This window comes from Paralichthys olivaceus, chromosome 13 (genome assembly GCF_024713975.1).
Source record: "Paralichthys olivaceus isolate ysfri-2021 chromosome 13, ASM2471397v2, whole genome shotgun sequence".
NCBI classification, from domain to species: domain Eukaryota; kingdom Metazoa; phylum Chordata; class Actinopteri; order Pleuronectiformes; family Paralichthyidae; genus Paralichthys; species Paralichthys olivaceus.
This window is the reverse complement of record NC_091105.1, coordinates 14,963,268-14,985,364: the sequence shown is the minus strand read 5'-3', so window position 1 is coordinate 14,985,364 and position 22,097 is coordinate 14,963,268. Positions and strand designations below refer to the sequence as shown.

General features: G+C 41.2%; 1 long non-coding RNA gene across 6 annotated transcripts in view; it reads right to left on the bottom strand.

Moving 5' to 3' along the window:
* The window catches only part of LOC109632128 (uncharacterized), a 106,234-nt gene that overhangs the window by 79,925 nt on the left and 4,212 nt on the right, over positions 1 to 22,097 (bottom strand). For 3 of the 6 annotated variants that reach the window (XR_011245925.1, XR_011245926.1, XR_011245924.1), the window contains one exon: positions 11,956 to 12,132. The exons of the other annotated variants lie outside the window; for them this stretch is intronic. This is a non-coding gene — a long non-coding RNA (uncharacterized lncRNA). The remainder of the gene's footprint in view (positions 1 to 11,955; positions 12,133 to 22,097) is intronic. 6 annotated transcript variants of the gene reach the window in all.

Genomic DNA, 22,097 nt, shown 5'->3' with positions numbered 1-22,097 from the left:
CAATACAAATCTAACCAAAATGTAAAAACAAGCGTGCGGCGAATGCATATTTCAACAATGTCATTTCCCTCTTATTTACGCCACTGCGAAGCCGCCGCAGGACTGACAACCCTTGTTGGGATTCTGTCGCATCAAGCCAGCAGATTTGAATGCTAAACCCATTAGCCAAGCATCACTCACAGTCAGAGCCGGCGATGATAAATAACCCAACCAGAGAAATCTGATTAGGAGAGATGGAGGCAGGGGATCTGAGGGAATGAGCAGCAGCGACGTCGGCTTTATCGGGCCCCAGTCAGATTGGAAATCACACACCGAGAAAACGTGAAATGTTCATCTGCTTTGGGTTGTGTTGGCTGTTTTCCTAAAACATGGGTTGGGAGCTGAAATTGGGTTCTCTGGTGGCACGCAATTAAAGGAAGGCTGAACTTTGCGTGAGCGTTGCTAAGCTCTGACACGCAAGGAGACAGCGATCTGCACAACACACACAGGCTGGTTAACAACAGGTAAATCTCAACCTGCGAGTGTCAGAGAGAGAGAGAGAGAGAGAGACAGAGGGAGTTTCTGGGTGGAACTGCTGCCTGGAGGGTGAGGCAGAGGATGAGTGAATCATTCATGTTTACCTGGCAGACGAGCATGTACACGCTGACACAAATACACTGTCTGTGCACCGTCTTCAACACCGGCTCCATTGACTGTCTTTAACCACAGCACAGATCTTACACAAACACAGAAAGGTGTTCACTCCACTTTTGACCTTTTGCTTGTTTACTTATTTCGGTGCACCGGGGGCGAGTGTGAATATTTCAAACTACAAGCTGACATGGACATGATGCTATTTGTTATCGCGTAAGCAACTGTGCTCTGTTGTCGTTCGCCCTCTGGGTTTTTTCACGGCAGACGGTCACGCTTCAGTGGTTTTACAAGGACTGGCATCAGGTGTGTTTTGTCTCTCAGCGCTGCCAATCTCTCACCAGAGATGACGGGTTACCAAAAAACAGGCCACTTGTGAGTTCATGTCATGTTTGTTCATCCAGATATTAGTCCTTGACACAAATAGTTTTGAGAAATTACCCTGTTGTTCTAAAGGATGGGCTCGTTTTTTAAACTGCATCCTAATGTCTTAGGAAAATATTTCGCCAGTGTGTGAGATACAGGATACTTGTTTACTTTCCTGCCAAGACGTAGATGAGAAGATAAATACCACCATCATGTCGAGACTGTCTCCGGTACAAATTGAGCCAGTGGGTCGTCTGCTTATTACAACCCATAGTTAAGTTTTATTGTTGAAACCTCTAAAACTCACTGTGGTGTTTATTCTTTACGCAAACAGAAATGTAAAATGGATAATTCGGGCTAGTCAGTGGGTTTATGTGCTGTAACTGTTTTATGTTTAATTCTTCAAATGTTAAGCCTGGCAAACTCACAGTAACAAAAGAAGTGCAGGAGGTTGCTGCGCCTGGGCACTGCTGCCCAGGATATAGACACATGCATGTAAGGCCCCATGAAACCACCACTTGACACTTTTATTTTAAGATAGATTAAAAGGGAATGCGTCCTATGATATATAAGGGCGATGATGAAGCAACAATGCTGCACCCAGTGTTAAAAGGGAAAAACAATATTAAAAAAACAACATAATGTTGAATGCATTTTATGCAGGATGTTTTCCAAAAAAGGTACCATCAGTTCACTCTGTTCTTTCAGAGCCGCATTTCTGAGCACTAACGCACTAAAAAGGTCAGTGTGGACTCAGCATGCGACATCTCATCGAGACAATCGATTCACCCCCCCCCCAACCTGGTCACTCAGGTCAGGTATATACATTTACAATCATTATAATAACCCTTTAAGGTCAAACTGAATTGAATTACATAATTTATCTCTGTACAGCAATTAAAGCCATGACCAAGCGGATTCTGTGCAGAGGTGTTTTTTTTTTTATCATAACAAAATTTAAGAGTAAAAATCTATAATATATGTGGCCACTAGCTCCACATTAACTCAACCGTCTGAGCAGGGGGGTTACGTTAATCCAGCAGGGACTGCGCAGCAAAGGACACACATCAAGATATGCAATGCATTTGATTGCATATTATCATTAGCCTGCAGCCCACAACAAACAAATGCACTGTAACATCAAACCATTAGTCCTGCTTAATTATTAAGAGCAAATTCAATTTGCCCTCACCAGTTCACTGACAAGCCCATATACCTCCTTTACAGAACCACTTATAGGCTGCATAAGCATTCCCATGGCAAACAATTACACAAACACACACACACATGCACACACATACATCGATTGACCTTTCCTGCTGAGCATTATTAATACATGCAGGCCGTATTAGGAAAGGTTAACGAGCAGGAAGGCCAGCATCGCTCACATGGAATGCAAACAGGAGCAGTAGAAGCCTATGCCTACACAGGTGAGAGTGATGGTCACGTGACTCTGTTACCTTTTAATTGTTCATTTAATTACAATCGCCACACAATACACGACATAAATAAGCATAACAGCAGGAGGAGTTAATGGTTTAGAGAAGCTCTAGTTTTCCTTCTCTCTCTAGACTATCTACTTCTTGTTTTTCATGTCCCCCCTTGTGGCCATGTATATAATGACGCCCAGAAGCGGACATAGTGACACGTGACGTAATATATGAAGAGGTTTTAAAAACCCTTTTTTTGTTGTTGAAGGTTTCGAGCCAGTTTCTCCACCGACCACACCCTGCATCTCTGATGTCTGCGGTTGGACATGGTCAGACTTGTGCTTTGTTGCTCCCGTAACCACACCCAATAGTGACGTCACAGGGTTCCTGGAGTGTAACTGGAGGTCAGCAAAAACAGGATTTTCAGAGAGTATTAACTTATTCTTTGAAATACCACAAAAGCCGTCAGGGTGGATATCTTTGCATAAAAGACTGTCTTAACTTTGGCACAAAAGACAAAATTACTAATGCTGCTTTCCTACAAACAGTCATCTGTGATTTCTTTCCCTAATCTGGACGAGGCAGTTTTAGCTGCCAAAATGTGGCAGATCAGTTATAAGGGTTGTTTTGGAGGGCAATGACAGACTGGTTTTTCTGAGAGGAAAAATAAGATAAGATCACAATCACAACAGTTGCTTTGATGTAAAAAAGGAAGGCCGGCACAGAATGTCCATGCCAAGCTAAGATCTACAGTGTCATAGGAAAGTACAGCACACGGGAAAACTATGTGTGGTTGCAGTATACCTCAATGATCTGAAGCTTCTTTCTTTCTTTCTTGCATATCCAGAAAAATGTCCAATCATTGACTACGTATATCCTGAATGACCTGAAATATATGCTACATCCTACTTTCCACATCATAGAGTTGCCTTGCATGGTTAAAAGCTTTAATGGTCTTGGAAACTACTTAAAAACATGCAGAGTCACAAAAATAAATGTAAGTCGCGAATGACTTATGTCTCTCTCTCTCTGTCTCTCTCTCTCTGCGTCTCTCTCTCTCTCCCTCTCTCTATCTCTCTCTCTAAGTGGGTCAGTGAGATGATGGTGTCAGTGTCTGGACTCAGCAGCAGCATATTTGCATCAGTCATCCCAACTAGACCGTGAAGAGAAGGATTTCCCTGCTCAGCTGTGCCAGTGAGTCAGTGAAATATACCCTCATAAAACCCTGAAAGGAGGCCTGAGGATAACTTGGATCCGTTTAATGGCCTGAACTTCACTTCGAACTTTGCTTTTGGCAATGTAGATACGTTGTAAGCGCAAAGCAATATCGCATGAGACCAATATTTCACACGATGAAGGTTAAAAGACGCATAGAAATGACAGTTATGGTGTTTTATTGGTTTGTTTTTTGACAAATGGATTTTGATATTGGAGATCACTGTGCGCCATCGTTCCGGAAAGTAAAAATTCTATTCATTTGCTGAACAGATAATTTGAATATATCCACGTTCCAAGAGTGTGAAGCAATGTTGTGCTCCTGTAGAAGTCACAAGTCTGTAAGACATCAACTGCATTTTAAGAAAAACATGTTTTATTTGCAAGGTCAAGGAGAAATACATCACTACCCACAATCCTCATGTGTTATAGCGACATCTGTGATTGGTGGAGCTGGTGGAGATTTGATTGAAGCACTCTACCTTGTCCCTGACGATGTTTTTTCCATAATACGCTTTATGAAACAATATATACGTATATATGCAAGACACAAACTAAAACATATTCCAACACTATATTAACAACAAGGTTAAATTCAAGGAGAGGTATGCGGGAATTCGAAAGGGTTCATTGGCAATGGTTTCTGGGATACATAGATCCTTCATACTCTTACGTACCTTTGGACTTTTTTCCATTTTCAAATGTTAAAAAATTTAATTGATCTCTTTTATTTAATTATCATGGTCTAGTCTCTGTATTTATAGTTAAATAAAGCAATTATTAAGTCATTAAAGCACATTTTACTCAAACAACATACTGGTCTTTAACATCTGCCTCTGAATCAAATGAGGAAGGTTGCTCTCTTTAAATGCATCGAAATATTTTTGTAGCATGAAATGAAGAGTAGCAGGGGAAAAAACATTCAGGGCTGTGAGCGGCATCAACACTTATGATGGAATGCACTTAATTCTTCTGAGACACAGAGACAGCCCTCTGGTGCGCTTTAAGGTTGGATAAAAACTCAGTGGTGCAGCCAAAAAGCTTTGCAACCAAATGCAACTTCTAATTAGGCCTGCCCTTCTAGATTTAGAAGGCTGTGGTGAAAAATTTCCATGATATAAGCAGCCTCGGGACGTCCCTTCACTTGAAATTTTGGCTGTGATGGCAACTTTCGGGATTAATTAATTGAACAGTCAGGCTTGTTGGGTCATATCAAAATAGCGTGGGACAGATAATGTTACAAAATTGTGATGTGGCTGAGATGTGGTTAATTAAAGCCACTGTAAGAGCTGAGCATAACTCGCATGATGCATATTAAGATACAGACAGCAATCTTGGTTGCTTGTCTCACCTCGCAGTGACTATGTCTACAGTGACACCAATGTTTTGATAATTAAGCCAATAATCTGAATGAGACACTGTCATGCAAACAGCATTTTCTGATCACTTTCACTCGAAAAAGGTTTTATTTGGAATATTTAAATAAAGATGAGTAGTGTTCCAACCTTAGTTGCATTATACAGACATGTACAAATCATCTTTACAACGTCCTACTTGAGTTTTCACAGCATTTTGCGACATACATACAGCAGCTACCAACTGCTTGATGACTCATGCCCTGAGTGTCAACAAGATGGAAATCATGTAAGTCAAAATCAGACTGTGGTCTGTACCATGTAAAAGGGAATATGATGGGAAAACTCTACTAGCAACACATGTAAACACTGTAATCGGTCGATATTCTGAATATTGGTGTCGAGTAAATTTAGTCAGTGAAGTCAAGTATTGAGTGAAACCCAAGTTTGCTCATTATCTCTGTTTGACTGATGGAAAAGTTTGAGATGACTCAAATTCTGAATTGCAAAAGTATTTTTTCATTTGTAGTTACTGTTTTGTTAATGCTGCTTTTCTGGAAAGTATACAGTATGACAAAGGATGACAGGAAAACACAGGAGATGAGGGATGGGTACAAACATTAAGTCAGAGATAAAGTTGCTCCGACTCTTCACTTCAGAGCTTCAACCTCTCTCTGAACCCCCATGTCTGATATCGATGTGTTTTAGTTCTTTAAAATTTTAGGTCAGCTGAGTGCCAGCTGGCTGGGCCGTGATCTGAAGATTTAACTCAGGTAAACTTTCAACAAGAAAACACTCGAATGCCACTTTCAACTTTTTGTCTCTCTGCTCTCCTTTGTTGCAAAAGAGTGTTGTTGATAAACCCCCTTTTGGGTTCACCGGTCCATCAGAAGTTCTCGCTCACTTCCTCGTTCTATTTGAGAAATGCAGATTCACGATGTTGGTGCGAGTTTAAATGACACGCTGATATCAGATCTCTGACGCAGTCACACAAACACGTTTGATCAGTGGTACCACTAGCTGTGCGAAAAAAGGACAGTTCTTGTGCCAAGGCAGCATGCTGTTTGGCGAGCACTGCAGAGGGACAGAGAGAGGCTGTCGCTGAGTCTCCTGCTCACTTAGCACTTCACACACAGTCTGTCGTGCTCGGTGTTACTCACTCAGCAAAAGCATGGAGTGTGTGTGTGTGTGTTTGTGTGCGAGTGTCCAGAAAAAACACAGAAAAACTGATTCTGAAGTTTTGAGGATTAGTTGGTGGAAGCGGGGAGTTTTTGAATGAGCTCAGCCTGAAGCCACAGGGAGAGAAAGTCACGTTAAGAGGACGCTTGATAACTGATAAATAAACCCAGCAGGTAACACAACACTTCAGCTGCACATATTCACTCCATAAGTGGAGAAAGTGTTGTGTAGACTTAGCCACAAGGGGGCCGCTAATACAATGTGAACACCTTTTTATGGCCTTATCTGTAGCACACTGCTACAGTGTTTGGATTTTTCCCTGTTTTTTTGTTTTTTTTACAAAACTGTCCATGTGCGAAAAGACACACACACACACACACACAAACACAAAGCAAACACACTCACATATGCTCAGACATCCTTCACTTCCTCTCTCCTCATCCTCCATGGTGATTGTGCTGACACAAACACACCCCTTACCCACTGTCACCCTCACATATGCACACATACATCAAACATCACTTCCTTTGGCATGCACACAAAGAGACACAAATACTTCCTCCCTCTGTCACCTCACACACACACACACACACACACATTCACCTTTCCATATGAGAGAAACACCTGATGTTGGCTATCTACTGTCGACTACAGAGAGGTGTTAGTTTGTGGTGCCTGCAGTACATCATGCAGCGTGTGTGTGTCTCTGTACTTATTTCTTTGTGAGGACCATTGTAAGAGCAGACCCTACAGAGTGAGGACACATTTGGAAACTGAGGTGGGGTTAGAATTAGGTTGGGGTTAGGCATTAGGTTGTGATGGTTAGGGTTAGGGTGAGCGGCTAGGGAATGCATTATGTCAATGTGTGTCCCTCACAAGTATAGAGAGACGTGTGTGTGTGTGTGTGTGAGAAAGTCAGAGAAAGCGTGAGAAAGTGAGAAAGAGTGACTGTATAATTGAGCAAAATGCTAAACCGATGATCCGGACTCTCCCTCTCACACTCTCTCATTTCATTGAGCATGTAGGAGTGCCAGCAGTCAAGGGCAAAACACACACATACACAAACACACTTGCACAATACTCAGTGTGACACCAGTTGTACTGCAGGCACTGTGATAGCACCTCACACTGCTCGGCACTGCCTCTTTCTCTCAGGCTTCAGGTGGGTGATGACAGTGTGTGTGTGTGTGTGTGTTTGTGAGTGCAGTCACTATTGACGTGCTGCCAATACAACATTAATTTATTTAATCGAATCACAATTAGAATTCTGCTTGTGAATGAATGTTCTCTGATTTGGGGTAATTTAGATAGCTATCCCACTGTGTGACATGTGTATTAATATCTATAAACAGATTGTACATGTGAATATGCAGAATTTGGAGGCTGCTGACAAGATTTTAAGGCCCGAAGCTTTCTGGTTTCCATTTGTAGCTTGACCAATCATGTTTGAGCAGGCCTGCAGGAAAACTGTTTGTGTGGAGAGCAATCAGCTATCGTCTTTTACATTTTTCTCCATTCATATGCAAAAAGATGTGAATAGGGAGTAGCCAAAGTGTCGCTAGATGTGAAAAAACTGGTCGTAGATATCATCACTCGGACTGTAAACACTTGTGGCCTGGATGTCCTCTTTCTACACTGAATACCCCCAAATATTGGCTGTTGCCCCCCCAAGGCAAATCGAATGGGCTCTGATTTTTTTTTCTTGTTTAGGCCTTTCACATTAAACATGTTGAGATAATTTGAAAGATGATGATCGGAACCCTGATAAAAAATTTAAATCAGGGTCATTATCTGTGAAAACAAAACAAAATAAGTCAACTTTAAGCTGTCAATTGTTGTTGTTTATATATATTTAATATACACAGTGAAAACTGGCTGAAAACACAAATCCCCATGTGGGCAGCTTAGACCGAAGATTAAGTGCTTATGGGCTTTCATGGAAATTTGCAGTGAAAAGTCAAAATATTTCACCAAAATGAGTCGCTGTAAGAATTAGACATTGTTCTATCTGCTGATTTGTTTTTTTAATCTTTTTAATAACCAATGAGCGCGACACACACACACACAGATGCAAAGATAAACTGACTGACTCTCGTCACTTTCTTCCTCCAACGCAGACACATATAGTGCAACAAAAACATCCAGTTGCTCTTTGTCATGATTATTACATCAACAACCGGGTGCAATGTTTGCAATTTGTCACTTTTAACTACTCTGGTGGCGGAGCTCCCGTCATTCCTTGTGTCATGTGAGTTTATGTGTTAGTGCCTGTGTTTGCTTACACTTATAGTGCATGCTTGTTTTTTTATGCCGCTACATGTGATTGATCTTGGTGACGCCCATATATTGACAGTGAACTGCAGTCGTAAGGGGATACTAAAGCCTGAATGATGAAGCTGAATTGCGTGCAAGGTAGACAAAACAAATAACCCTCCTATACAGAACACTGACTCTAAGAGAAATATAAATGCAACACTGACTATCACTAAACACAGTCACACATTAGATACCAAATGTTCAGATGCATGTCAATTACATTACCTCCTGGATCACATAAAAAAATAAAGAATAAAAGGCAGCTTGGCTCAATACGATACTCTCAAGTCAAAGTTGACTAAAGGGTAAATACATATGGAAAAATGTATATAAAAAGCTGCTAGATTCCCAGCTGTGATTAATGAAGCGAGAGTCTCAGTCGACCTCTCTGACCTGCACCAAGGCTGTATAGGACTGAAGATATGGAGCCCCGAGGCGGCGTGCATGTTTGTGTGTGATAATTGCGAACGAGTGGAGGTGTGTGTGTGTTGCCGAGTCGGTTTTTCGAGTGTGTTTATACATATGCATACTTTCATACATCTGCACATCTGTGTGTGTGCATGTGTGTCTTGTTTATGTGTTTGCGCCTGTGTGGGCACTCGGAGCAACATACCCCGAGGCTGTGACAGACGGACTCTAAACTATGTTACCCACACAACTCACTGCTTCACTTAATAGTGCATGAGATAAGAACATTTGGACTTCAACATGCCACCTCAACTCCTACCCCCACCAACCAGCCCCCACCCTCCTCCTTCTTCTCCTCCTTCTTTTTCTCCTCCATGGGAAATTGGGTTTTACAGCCCCTCAGTTTGAGACAATGGCTCCAATATGATCGTAGAAAAAGAAATTCCATGTCAACGATGTCCTGTGCGGGTTGACTGGGTTGACGGGTTGACTACTATAAAGAGACGCACTCAGAAGGACAGTATAAGGGGGAAATTGTGCATGCTGTGTAAACACAGGGACGAGCAAATAATTTGTACATACACAAACACACAACGATAAAAGAAAAATAACACAGACATGTAAATAAACAGACATACACAAGCAGATACATTGAACACCCAGGGACACAAGCTGGTATAGATCAAGGCAAAGTAATATCAAACTACGGCCGTGTTCAGACATCCTGAATGTGTCTCCATGTGAATTTGTGTGTTGGGACTTAGAGATGGAATGTGCGCAGCTATGAATTAAAAATGTTCTCATTTAAGGAAAGCATCAATCATTATGTGGAGGTCAGTGTTGATAGTGTGGTGGTGGCAACAATCAAATCAACATATGGACCCTGAGAAGTGTAAAAATGTGGTTTAACTATAGTGGTTCAGTTGATGTCAGCTGAATACGGGGTTCTTCATATCTGGCCCAAGATGCATTTGCATTAACAGTGACAAGAATGTGGCCTTAGACCACCTTGCATCTCATTTGGGTGCATACGTACCTGTACATAGCACTGACCACTTGTGATCGCATCATGCAGCACGGGTGTCAATACCAGGTCTGAACATCACTGATCTTTCCTCAACATTTAGTACGAACAAAATATCAAGTCCGGTCAGCAAAAACTTGACCTGATCAGCTGTGGTCTGTCTAAGAGACTGAAAAGACCAGTAAAGATTTCTACATGTTGAACACAATAAGTATATTGTATTACCAACAGTGTTGAAATTACAGCAGGACTATTTCTTGTGCAGCTGAAGGCCAAAGTCAGCAAACTGTACCTTTGCAAATGATGTGTTTAAACTTACAACGTGCAATGGACTACATGGCAATTAAAGAACCCTTCCCAACTCTGGAATCCCGGTTTAATCGTCCTCTGGCATAAGTGGTGAAGTTAAACAAGCACAGCAACCTGAGGAATGAGCACAGTAATCCAAAACCCACTGAAAAAGTAATAATTCATCATCCTCCCAATGCACGGCAAAGGTAATCTGAGGAGTGAAACCTTCTAAAGCTGCAAACTCTCACAGAGATCAGATGAACGCGTCACTCAGAGAGACAGTGACTTAGTCAGTGAGAGAGACAGAGGCAGCACAGAGCAGCAAAAAGAATAAGAAGGCCTGATCGACAAACTATTATAGACGTGGAAAACTGTAGTGAATCACAGCAGGAAGTTAAAACAAGGGAGTGTTGGAGGCACTTGAGAAAAATACATCTCTTGGTAGGAAGATATTTGAGCACATTAATGCTCAGATGCTGTAATGCAGACAGAGAGAGGTGGAGAGTGGGTGGAAGAGGCAGACAAAGAGATGCTGGCAGAAACATGCAAAGGGAGAGAAATAGAAATAGACAGGCAGGCAGCCAGAGAGGCAGCCAGAGATCAAGAGAAACAGTGAGGAAGAGAGGAAAAGACAGACAGGCTTCCCAACTGTGACAGGCGGACCGCATTGGCAAAAGGAAACTTAAAGTGCAAATACTGAAAGACAGCGATGCATATCAGCATGAAACAGAGAGAGAGGCAGGGGGGAAGGAAGAGAAAAAAAGTCAAAGTGTAACTGGAGGGGAGAGGAAAAAGTGACAGAGAAGGTAGCACCAGTGGGGTGTTTGAGTGGGAGCCTGAGATGATGAGATGGACAAACACAAAGACTGACAGAGTGAGGAACTCAGCAGGGAAGCGAACATGCTCGTCTAAGGGCACAGTCCAAAAAAAAATTCCACACATGACAAGGACAACTCGTCTCGTCCAAATCACCCACTCATCCAGTAACCCTGACTCAGAGGGACTTCTACTAAGAGGTCCTCTTCTTCTAAGAGGACTTGATAATCAGATCATCTGCAGAAGAAAAATACGCTTTCGGACACATTTTCTTCTGCGCAAGTAATTTCATACAACAACGTCGTAATTCTAAATATTTATTTTACCCTTTATATTAATAATTTTAGGTTAAAAGCACATTGAATTAACATATTTAGAAATAACTCTGTTTGCTGCAGTTTGTGCTGTGATACACTGCTCTGCTGCCCTCTCTCCTCTTGTTTCTCCACCTGGAGCGCAATGCATGATGGTATATATTGCTCGGTCAGTGGCCATCTGTGCACACTACTTTTTGTACAATGCATTGTGGGAAGCAATGAGTCCACTGTTAAGGGTATTAAAAGAATCACTAAACATTCAGACAGCACTACAAAATGGCAAACTCTACAGTGGACTATATAGTGACAAGTGTGATTTTGGACACAGCCTATATCTTCTGCTGAGGATGTTGGTCCCAGAATGCACTTTCTTCTGTAACTAAAGTAATGATGCCAGTAAGTTTGGTATTGTCATCAAATCAAATGTGGCGTTTTGCGCTCTCACAAGGTCTGACAGGATACTTTTAGATTATTCAGAAACTCCTGAGGCAGATGAATCAGCAGAAAGCATATTAGCAGTCTAACACCGAACTCCTCCGAGACAAGAATAACACAGACCCTTGTCTAAAAGTCTGGAGCTACACTTTCAAGTAAATCTAAATTGGTACCTGAAGTTTTGAGGCGTAATGTTAACATTTGTGGCTGGCACCGCTGCTGTCATTGTGAAAAATTTGCATTTCTGTCAGCATCATTTCTGTCAGTGTGGAGCGGCGTGAACTGGCGGTGAACTGAAGAGGGGGCTGGCTCCGTGCTCTCACTGTCTACTGAGGCCCAGCAGCATCTCACTGTGAGATAGAGAGAGAGAGAGAAAAATCAGACAGAAAATTTAAGTCAGAGGGAGAGATAAAGAGGCAGGGAGGAAGGGAAGGCAGGGGGGCGAGGAGAAATGGAATAAATTAGAGGGAGGAGCAAAAAAGATAATGAGAGGGAGATGGAGAGAGAGAGAGAGAGCGCAGGGAGAGGGTGCACACACTGGATATCTGCATGTCTGAGCGGCCACAGTTCACTGTGTCAGTAGCTCTCATTACCACACACAGCTGAGGACATCAGAGAGCTTACTAAGTAGCTGGTGAAGCGGCCTCTGCCTGTCTGCATGCAAACATCAGCAGCACAAACACAAACAACAGGGGAAGAAAAAAAGAGGCTCACAATTGAACAGAGAATCACGTTAAACACTCGAACACTCACACATATCTGTTCTGTCCAGGATGGAAGTGGATTATCCGCCCAGCCCGACTGAAATGTAGCCTGATCGGTGCGCAGGGATTAACTTTGTGTGTGCAAGAATAATTTAAATGAATCTGAATTTAATTTTAGCCAGAATTGGGCCAGTCAGGTTCCTGGAGGCTGCCTGAGGTGGTTATATGAAGGCAGGTAATTTGGAATAAAAGTATGTATGAGTTATTAATGGACAATTAGGTTGCATGTGAACATCTTTAATTCCCTCAAGGCCAATAAAGGTGTTTACATGGGGCCACTTTAATTTGAAAGGAGAGCAAATTAGTCCTCCAAGATATTAGCCCAAAAGTAACATATTCTGGTGAGAGTGGTTACACCAGAGGGATAGAGACAGGAACATGAAAGCCAAATTCATGCACTGAAAAAAGAAAATAGTTTACGAATGTAGAAAATATATTTAATTGGTGACACACAAATTAATTAATTGGTTCAAATGAATGTTAACATGTTATTTTACACTTGATCATTTTGATTTGAAACTTATTTTATTTAATTGGATTATCAATAATAGTAGTTTTTAAGTTGGTAAACAAATCTCTTTTCAGCGTGATGTTTCTCGTGACATTAATGTTGTCATTCACCCATATCGGCTATGGTACGCACATCCATGTGCATCCCAATACGCTTGGTTGTAATGAGTACTTCCTTGAATTAAACAGCAGCTGGCAAATATTATTGCGCATTAACCCCACCGAATGGAAATGAATGTGTGATCATGTACGCATGCGAGCAATGCCAGATCGACGCAGACCGTCATTTTTGTACGAATGGAGCTGTCGGCATACACTTGTGACCGGAACAAGCACTTACATCCCAGCAGACACTGATGCGGAAAAGTAAGGTCAACCCACTCCATATGAATCAGATTAATTAGTTATACATTTATATTACTTATAGATGCTTCTTTATTCGAGAGTGTTTCTTTCTATGGTTTTCTCACCATTTCCGTTTTTTTCCAAGTAAAGCAAGCATGGCGACAGATTACAGGGTCACCTGTAAGTCTAGCCTCTCTGACAGCTATCTGAAAGCAAACACTGGCTGTCCGTCAGGCTGATGCATTATTGAAAGCATGACTCATTCTCACTCAGCTTTTTTCTCGGCCAAAGATGAAGCCTTGACCTTGTCTGGCAACAAATTTGCGTCCAACATGATTCAGTGCTGGTTTGTTAGCAGCTTAATGACGAGGTGTTGTGAAAATTGCTACAGGCTGTACACCAAACACCGTGTGTGAGCAGGGTATGCATGCATGCATGCATGTGTGTGTGTGTGCATGTGTGATAATTCCTGTGCCCATGACTGTCAGCAGTTCACACACACATACAGTACACACAGTTTGAGTCACAGTCTAATTTTATTCAGCAAGGACATTTACAAGTACCATGAATTTGACCTTGTGAACTTGCTCTGGCAACACAGCACAGCACAGAATAGCTAACAGCTGACACATAATAATTAGATGCATAATAATAAGAGCAGGGCATGACTTGGCCTTATTCAGCCACATTTCCTCCAGAGATTACACATTGACCTCATGTGAAAAGACCTGAAAAGAAATATGTTAGCCTTTATTCTTCACTGGATCTTTTATATTGTCTATTACAGCCTCATCTTTGAGTTGCAATCTTGGATTTTTTTTTTTCACATTAGAGGGGATTACAGCAGGTGAAGGTACTGATTTAGTTAGCCCGCTACATGCTAAAATATGCATATTTATTTGTGTGCCAATTATTTTAAAATGCTTTCATATTAAATGTAAATTCCTTCTTAACTGCTGTGTGCAATTCCATGTTTTAAAAGAAATTGGGCTCGTATCCAAATGTATCCCGGGCGGACACTGTTTTTTGCATGGAGCTGCTACATTATTTAGAGCAGGGTATTTGCTTGGGTTTATTCATCCCATTTCCAGGCACTCAGATTATGCCTCGCACTGGACTGGAAAATCGTGTCAGTGCAGATACTCTTACAGGAAGGCTTTCATGCTCGGAGGCATAATCTGCCTCCAGGAAACCCAAACTTTTTACATTAACCATCACATGGCTATAAATGGCACTTCCCGCATAGACACACACACACACACAAAGATTCTCGGACATGAGTGATCTCTCATGCAGATCATGAAAAATCAAGTATCAATCACTGACAGAATCTGAGTCATCGCACAGATTTTTATTTAACAAGGTCTCTGAAATGTGAATATGGATAGGAGGATAAAGGGGGGTTGGATAGATATGGCCAACAATTACTCTAGCACAAATAGACAATGTGATTTAGTAGTTTTTTTTTCCATGTTTTAAATATTACTTCAATAATTTTGAAGCTCATTATGATAAACCTTCCATAACAAAATCAAAGGTCTACTGTGTATACACCAGTATGTAAAATATAAAAAGCTATTACTGGACTAGAAGAGGCATTGAGACTACAATACAATGAATATCCAAATAAATCGTGGTCCAGAGGCCATGTTGTTGTGTAAGGCTGTGAGCACTAGCTGTCTACATGTGATCTGTTATCTCTCCATGAGACTGATACAGCACAGAGCTGCAGGAGGCAGAGATCAGTAATCTGAGAATAAAAAAGTTGTTTGCATGCATTAACAGAGGAAGAACGGGTGTGTTACATCCACAAAAGGCAAAGACTGGGGCCGTTTAAAGTCTGATACTATATCTCAGCCAGTGCTACAGGATATAATCTGATTTATCAGAGCACATCCAGCTAAGATCAGAGATATCTCCATCAAAACAGATCTGATTCAGCACTAATACACAGTTCTGACAAGGTGTTACGCAGCAAAGAGAAGATACAGCACAAGATAATATTTTGGATTAGCCTGCTCAGCTATCACTGACCCATCTGAAGAAACCCCATACACAACATTACATAAACACACACACACACACACACACACACACACAGGAGATATTATTCTAGATATTCAACTCAAAATTCTTTCTGTTTAATATGTCACCCATGTCTAATCTGACAGCTACTGTATCTGAACAAGATTACAACTATTCCCAGTATCACCGAGGAAATAGCTCTAAGCTCTTACATAGCAACATGACTGTGGATTAGCATCATTGTAGAAGAACAATATCAAATTTAACCACCTGTTGTATATTTCATTTTACATTTTAAGTCTCCAAATAGAGCACAATCTGTTGAAAGGTAAAGGCATTCATTATTTGTTCAGAGTTGGCTAATATATATATAATCAGGATAACATAAACTGAGGACAAAATTAAAGCACTATTATAAACCCAGGTTATATTTAGAAAAACATGTCATTTGTTATATTGTCATGGATTACATGATTACATTTAAAGTTTTATTTTTTTTTATTTTTTATAATTTTAAAAATGCAAAACTATATCACGAAAGCTGGATTTGAAGTACAAGCACTTTGCGACAGGGGGAAAAGAACAGTGTTGAATCAAGGCTCCAGCTTCCCATTTTAAGTCACCAATATAAATTTGCTGTCATTTACAAACCTTCAACTTCAGATCTAGAAACGCTTTAGATCAAACACTCTGTTCACACCTGGCACAGAACACGTCTCCATTAACCATGTGGTCATATGTGGCCCAGCCCGCATCAGATGTGGTCTGGCCAGTCAGATCTCAATATATCATGTGTGTCTTGTGTGAATTCACATCTGTTCTTCCAAATCTGATCCATAGACGTGTGAGCGGCTCATGCAAGATGCAGTTATCTCGCTAAGTGCAGAGAAAAATGTGGCATAGGTCTAACCTGGGATTTCCCTTTGTTTGCTTTAGCTTGAACTGGCTTGGCTTATTGGAATTAATTGCATTTCCAATGTTTGGAGAAGTTTCATGGGAGTAATATAATATTTGGGGAACTCATGGCTGCATCCATTTATGTAGCATAGGGTGCAATAAGTATTCAGATTACATGGAATGAAAAGGAAAATGCAAGTTTTTACAAAAGATGCTTTGTAATATGTATTCAGTAAGTGACTACATTTAGGAAATCCAACCCAGCCTTGTTTGTATGATATGATTAAATAAGTCAAGAGAAAAAAAGTGTGTTGTATCATCTAAAAAAATAGGGAAAGGAAAGTGACGCTTCCAGGGCAGCAGGACTGGAGTTTGTGCTCATTTATTGCATTCCCTTATGGCATCAGATATTCTGTTGTGCTTTCATTGTGCTTTTTTGTTTTGCAAAGTAAATATGTTGATATAATCGCTGTCAAAATGTTGCAAGTTCTCTGGAAATCAGAGGATAGCAAACTGCAGGGTGGAATTCTCCTTTGAGTTTACACACTAGGTTTTTCTAATGTAGAGAAATATTACTTTCTGGCTGACAGAATGATTGTACCAAGCAAAATATGAAAAAAATTACTACTTTTTTACCTGATGAAAGTGGAGCCTGCTTCTGGAAAATTAAACATCAATACTTTGTGTTAGGATGGAAACGTTGAATACGTATAAAGTCTACAATTCTCCCACACTGAGAGGCTTGCCGAACAGAAATGTTTGCTCAATTATGTTTTTTCTTGGTACAAATGGATAAATGTGTATGGAGAGGAGCAGTGGCATAGCTGGGTTGTGTTCTCCCATGTAAGACTGAGCACCGAGCACAGAGGAAAGTCTACCCGTTCACTTATTGTGGGCCTTAATCTTCTCCAAGGTATCCATCATCCACAACTGTGCTGTCTGTAACCTCGTGCAGAGCTCTGGCTTTTCCCCACTCGCTGTGGTCTGGCAGCTCTACGGCTCAATTAGCTCGTGACAGATGTCATCGCAATTGGCTGCATAATACAATACATGACTATGAGTTCTCTTCTTCACTCAGGCACAACATCAACTCAACTGGATCAGTGCTCCTCTCACTGGGTCATCCCTCGCTTTTGATTATCAAACTGATACATATGGCAGACACTCAGGTAAAACCACTGCATGTTTGCAGAGAACTGTGTATTGCAGAAAGAACCAGAGACAGACCGTGCAGCTGCAATGGTACTGTATCTGAGGTGGGTCAATCGATTCTGGGATGATACTCTTAGACGTTCCGTAAATCTCATGAAAGCTGAGGTTGCATGGTTCTACAAGGTCAGCAAAAGGCTGCTGGGGGGGATGCATGATAATTTTCTAAATTGCTGTTATGGACTATTTGCCAGACATAAACCAAATTGCTATTTTGGCAGAATCATTTATGCAAAGGACAATCTTGTTGCTTCTCGCATTGTAAACTGGAGCAATTGGGTTAAACCTAACCTATGATAAAATTCCATAACTACCTTGGCTGATCTTGTAAACCTCTTTCTCAGAGATAGGCTGCTGGGGACTGGAGTGTTCAAAGTGACCAATCTAAGGAGGGGAGCCTCAGCCACTGTTCCCACCTCCAAAGTCTCAAAATTCAACTCGCGAGCGACCGTCGGGCAGGGTTTAGTAGGGAAGGGTGAGTTTACATTCATCGGAGCCATATGCTTGCAGAACTTCAGTTGTGGGCGTGGAGCAGAAATGCATGGTTTTTACCAAAGCATATTTTGAGACTCAATAAATGCCATCAAGACTGCACTACTGCTACTGTGAGTGAAAAGGACATGTATTAGAAGTGTAATGAAAAACAGAAATAAGTCCATACAATAAAAGCTGTCACCAAAGTGATTTTCTGAGTCTTTATCATCATATTAAAACAACAGTCAGTCACAGTATTAAAGCTCCCCGGTCCTGATATCACTTCACTGCACTGTGGCTTCAGCCAGTGAGCATCATCCTCTAATGATACATGGGTGTGTGTGTTTGTGTGTATAAAATCACTGCTTCATAATCTCCTAACTACCAGACAATAACAGATTTGTCTGTGATAAAATCCCAGTCTTTACACCCATGTCTGTCTGTCTAGCAGGCAAGCCTGTCTTCATATGTGTCTGCACATATAGTCTGTGTGACTGTGTGTGTGTTCCCATGTGGGTATTCCTGATGCGTGTGTGTGTGTGTGTTTGTGCGTGTGTGTGTTTGTGAGTGTGAGAGGAGCAGATTTAGCTTTGATAAAACCCCAGTCTTTAGAGGGATTATCAGTCCATCCCCAGACAGCAACATGCTGTGCATTTATGGTGGTAATAAGTTTGACCTGTAATAGACAGACAACTGGCTAAAGCTGTTATTGGAAATTTCATCCCTATATCTGTATACCTGGGCCACGACAGAGAAGGAGCAGAAAGCAATATCTACGGGGCAGTTTAGACCTGCTGCACCACACGAGCTCTCATCCGTTGAATTTTGATTTGACGCTTACAGTTATTATGTTTTCCGATTGATTTGTCATGCTATTGTCTGCGGTTTGGTTCTGAATTCACTAAAATCCCAGAGGGCAAATGTGCAGCAGGCAGAAAATAATATAAATATAAAAACACAGTGTAGCACAAAACAAGGCATTAACATTTAAACCCAAACATAAAATAACTAAATAGTAATCTGCATCACAAAGTTCTGTCTTGGTTTTCCCTCGGAGGAAAGCGGCTATTAAAAATTGTCTCTGTATCGTTGCATTTCCACACTAAAAATCATAGCGTGAATGTGCTTCAGATTGATTTCAATTTCTCACTGCAGGATTTGGATATTTCTTATTATTCCACAATCCTGCAAAAGGTCATGATGGTGGAATGGGATAAGGACTAGTTTTCAGGTCAAAGCAGGAAAAACAACTTGTGTTGTTGCCGAGCTTGTAGGAACAAATGCCTCTCAGTTATCCATCTTACTGGCTGTAAAGAATAATGAAGCTCTGGAAGTCCATGTTTTTTCATAAACTCAGCCTCAGTTGGAAATAAAACTCAACTCCACACTGTCAGGGTCAGAGATTTACTAAACACTTAAGACAGGTGCAATAACACTATAATGCTCTCTGTCTGTCTTATTCCTCTCCTTTTCATCTCTCTTTCTTGCTCTTTCTTTTTAGCTTCCATCTCATCTCTCCTTCCCTCCTTTCCTCCCTGCCCATCACTCCTCTCCCTGTGCTCCCTCTCTCGGTCTCACCCCTCCCCTCCTTCAAACACTTTGCCTCATGCGCAGTCATAAAGAAATAATTTATTCCTGTCCCCCCAGCGCGGGTATGGTATTAGCATGCCAGCAGAGCACGTTATCTTATCTCGCGGCTACAGGCACCGAGTGGTAAAACTAAGCTCTGATAGTGTGCAACAGGATGACCACAGAATGCCTGTAGCTCGGAGAATTAGGACTGTCGTCACGATTAGTAATGGTGGGCCTAATGTTTTACTGCACTGTATTGTACTGTACTACACCCTCCTGACTCACTGTAATTCAGCTGGTAGAGAAAATGAAACATTATTATTAGTATAACTGTGCTTCCTCATTTTCACCAATTTAGTCTCTCCCTTTTTTTAGGCACACAGTACATGACGTGCAAAATCTATCAGAGCGGCTGTTCCTCTTTTAAGATCCAGCTCAAAATGTATTAGTCCATCTGTCAGCATTTGTATCAGTGGATCAGAAATTACACTTCAGATTGAAAATAGTATGAATTCAGTAAAAGCATAGTGTGTGTGACTCAGTAGAGGAGCAAGAGTCTCATCAATCTACTAATTCCAGAAATGTGTCTGTCTGTCTGTATGTGGAGCACATATCTCAAGAACCATTCATTTTATCAGCTTCACATTTGGCATGTGTATTGTTAATAGCCCAAAGAAGTGCTGTGTTGAATTTGGTGCGTTTTGAACATGCGACACCTTCAACAATAGCAAAATCTGAACAAACGATAGCAATAATATCTGGCATGTCATTTTTTGTTTCACCATATCGGACTGACACCGACATTCTGGGATGTGATCTCTATCATGGCAGTGACACTCATAGAATCACTTCCCCTTTAGCAATTTGTGAGCAACAAAGTAAAAAAACACTGTTCACAGCTATTATTTTGAAAAGTAGAAAACATTGGTCTGAAGATTGTGTCGCTGGCTTAACAGACCTCTGAAATAGCCAACGTTTTAACTCATGTATAAGCTACACATGTGAACAGTAAAGCCAAGTCAGTTTAATTGTATTCACATTACAGAATACAGTTGATCATGGAGGCACAACTGCTTCATTGCAGATAAACCAGGTAGGATGAACGCCAACAGCCCATTCCAACCGCTTGTGTTAAGAGCCGTCTCTGCACTAGTGTATCAAATAAATATTAAAAGCTATAAAAACAAAGTGGACCATAACTGGTACAAGTCCTCAGGTACATGTATTATAGTGATTTCTATCAAGCTGCAGTGGTAAAACTAAACCTGATAACATCCCTGAGGCTCACCACAGCATGTCTTTGAGAATTAAGCTTATGCCAGTGATTAGCTATTCTAGGCCTAATGTTGTATTCTGGTCTAATGCACTTTGCATAGCATCAGTCCAGCTCAAGGACGTGTTGTACATAACAGTATTAAAACTGGATGAGAATGATGCACATTTAAACGTGGTTCAATCGGTAGAGTTGGTGTCACTGAGCCTAAGGTGCAAGCTGCTGAGCTCCAGAAGTGCAAAATGCCTCCTCATTCATCTTCATCAGAAACAGAATAAAGTACTTTATATTAGTGTAATAGCAAATACAGATGGATAGAAGATTACAGTGACACAGATTTAGTTGCACATATGCTGCAGAGAAAGAGATGGTGTGAAGCCATTGCCCATTTTAATGAGCATGCCAGCTTAGAGGGATATTGAGACTTGAGAGCTGGAAGATGCCACAGATTGCTGTGCTAATGTTGTCCCCTGTAACTCAGTGGATTAGGTTTAGAAGCTCCACTCCCACTGGGACATTTATACACACAAAAAAGTGTGCTCGCATAAAGCGTCCACCAAATGTCCAATGTTATGAAAACTGCACTATACTTGATAATAGCATTATAGATAAGCGATGTAATTAGGCGGCACACAGTGGGGGCGTTCTGTATTGTAGCGGAGAACATGCCTGTGCCATGCCTATTAAGACCTCAGTGCTGGGCATGTCAAAATGATAGTTTTGCTAAACCTGATGTTTCTGTTTTACTCACAAATTCACTAAACGAGTTCTGGGATTGAGTTTACACACTTATAATCCACAGTTTCACAGATGGAAGAAGGGAAGCAAAGGAGGAGCACTCCAAATGTTATAACAAGATTTAGTTCTGCAGAGCATTAGATCTTCTCATAAATCTTAGATACAAAATAAGGAATCTCTATCCGTCCATCTGTCCATAAGTCAATTTTCTCAACAACTTCTCAAACACAACTTCTCACCCAATCGACTTCAAACGGTCAGTATATCTCCGACAACCCAAGGGCAGCTGTCTGCAGTGAACTTTTTTGGCCGAGCAGTTGCAGATACTCTAACTCTCCATTTAAATTTCACTGAATATAACCATTCTGACTATGTTTAAATGGATAGTTCACCGAAAAATTTAAATTCACTCATTTTCTACTCAGCACTACGCCGCCCCCCCACAGGTGAAGTGAAGCTCTCGCCCAAGGGTATGCGCAGGTTGTGTGGTAGCATCACTGCTGGTAAC